This window comes from Chenopodium album, chromosome 1, assembly GCF_948465745.1.
Source record: "Chenopodium album chromosome 1, dcCheAlbu1.1, whole genome shotgun sequence".
Taxonomy (NCBI): domain Eukaryota; kingdom Viridiplantae; phylum Streptophyta; class Magnoliopsida; order Caryophyllales; family Amaranthaceae; genus Chenopodium; species Chenopodium album.
In genome coordinates this window covers 73,821,120-73,823,261 of record NC_137834.1, presented here as the reverse complement: position 1 = coordinate 73,823,261, position 2,142 = coordinate 73,821,120, and the positions used below count along the sequence as shown (strand labels likewise).

Sequence of the window (2,142 nt, the reverse complement as noted above, 5' to 3'; positions counted from 1 at the left end):
TCTTATGAAGATAGAAGGGACCCGTTAATAGAGAGAGGGGGTCTGTTATAGTAGTGGTTTGAAAAATATTTTAATAGGAGAAGAGACCCATTGATAGACAAATAGGGTTCCTTAGCTTAACATAGGAGACCCGTCCTTAGAGATATGGGGTCCCTTTATTGAATAAATTCAGACCCTATATGTAAGATAGGCGGTCTGTTTGACTCTTCGTATATACAAAAAAAAATTAATACGGATACATACGACTATATTTTTACCAACCCTTTTAAACAAATATTAATTTACAATAAAATACAAATTTTCTACAACAAATATGAGTAGAATTTATCTATCATTATTTATAAACATTTGTACAACTAATTTTACAACTTGTCAAAAAAATTTACAATAACTCAAACTCCATACTTCGTATTAGGTATAACTATTGTACAAGAGTTATATAAAATCTACATTTTGAAAAAGAATAACTCTTATTGCAAAAAAAAAAAAAAAAAAAAAAAAAAAAAAAAAAACACCTCTTACAATGTTATTAGAACTAAATTCAGATACATAAATAAACAATTAAATCGCCTACAACTATCGTCTTCGACTTCATAGTTGAACACCATCAATCTCCACCTTTGCTGTCAACCCGTCAAATATTGAAGTTTCTCATTGCCATCAGATCTATTTTCCCATTGAATTTCTCTAACGATTAAACTTTATATCTTATGGAAATTTAATTAAAAATAAGGAAAATAATAAACTTTTAGATCAATATAATCAACTCCACAATAAATTAAAAACCCAAACCCCCAAATTCAACAATGTATATGAATAAACTCATCCAATAAACGATAGATCAAACCTTCAAACACGAAAAATCAAAACGAATTATATCTAAAGTTACCCAAGCATAATGCGGAGTACAAAAAATAAGATAGAAACCCAAATGTTAGATCTAAAAAGTAAATCAAATTAAATTTAAGAAAAGTATCAAGATTATCGATACAACTGGGAAAAAAAATTAAACTAAAGTACTAACCTGAATGGATGAATATTGAAATGATAACCAAAGTCAACCAAAAAAAATGTTAGACAAAAAACAGAAATACACCATAACATGAAAACCTAACTTCATGTCGCAAATAAGCCCTTAGAGCACCATACTATTCCTCAAGTCTTATAATTAAGACATTATTCCAATTGAAAAATCAAATTAAAAAACAAAGGCGTGAGGTTTTTACAGGCTTAATTTGTGGTAGAATAGTACGAAGTGTCTATCTATCAGACTATCACCCACGAAAAATTTTAAAACTACTCACCTAAACCCGAAATCACCACGAATAAACTCGTAGTAAAATAGAAAGAGGAAGCGGGTCGGCGTTGAAGAGGAGGAGGAAGCGACCGTCGGCGTTATGAAGGAGGTTGTAGCAACATTTTTTGCTCTGGGAGAAAAAAATAAGATAAGAGGAGAGAGGAGAGGAGAGGAGAGGAGAGGAGAGGGGAGTGAGATAGAAAGAGAGAACGGCGTGAAGAAGGTAATGGGGGAATTGGGGAATAAGAAGAGAAGTAGGGTTTTGTTATCAACTCAAAAAAAGTTGGTTTGACTGGTGGGCCCATACACAAATAAGAGACCTATTAGGTCAAACCACGGGTCTCTTATTTTTTTCCCTCCATCTTCCCAAAACTATTGTTGGCCCTTTAATATATAAGAGACCCGTTTCCACTAATATTAGATCCCTTATGTTAAAGAGACCCGTTGTATTAACCAACAGGTCTTTTATTATAGGTTCCTTTGCCCATTTTTGTAGTAGTGTGGTCCTGTTCTTTTTGCTTTGGTTTTACAACCCCTGGTGTGTAAAATCAAAGACACTTATGATGTATGTCTTTAGGCTTGGTATTTGGATGACAACATTATTATTGGTGACACGTTGGAAGGGCTTTGTTTTGGGTTACATCTTAACGTGGAAAAAAGTGAAGTTCTCTGGTCTACAGAAGACCCTTGAAGTATTCTCATGAGTGTCATTTATGGCACTCATAGGGTAGTCTTCTAGGATGTTTTCACCCTATTTTCATAGATTTCTTTTATTATTTTGGTCTTTTCTCCTTTAGTTTCTCTATTTCTTTCTTTCTTTGTGTTTTACTTTCCTTTATGTAGTT

The 2,142-nt window shown here is 32.7% G+C and overlaps 1 long non-coding RNA gene across 1 annotated transcript; it reads right to left on the bottom strand.

The window, feature by feature from the left end:
• Positions 1-314: 314 nt before the first annotated feature.
• LOC145602419 (uncharacterized) lies at positions 315-1,516 on the bottom strand. Its single transcript, XR_014104558.1, has 2 exons — positions 1,305-1,516; positions 315-707 (listed from the first exon to the last, which is right to left on the bottom strand). It is a non-coding gene; the product is annotated as an uncharacterized LOC145602419 (long non-coding RNA).
• Between the last annotated feature and the right edge of the window lie 626 nt (positions 1,517-2,142).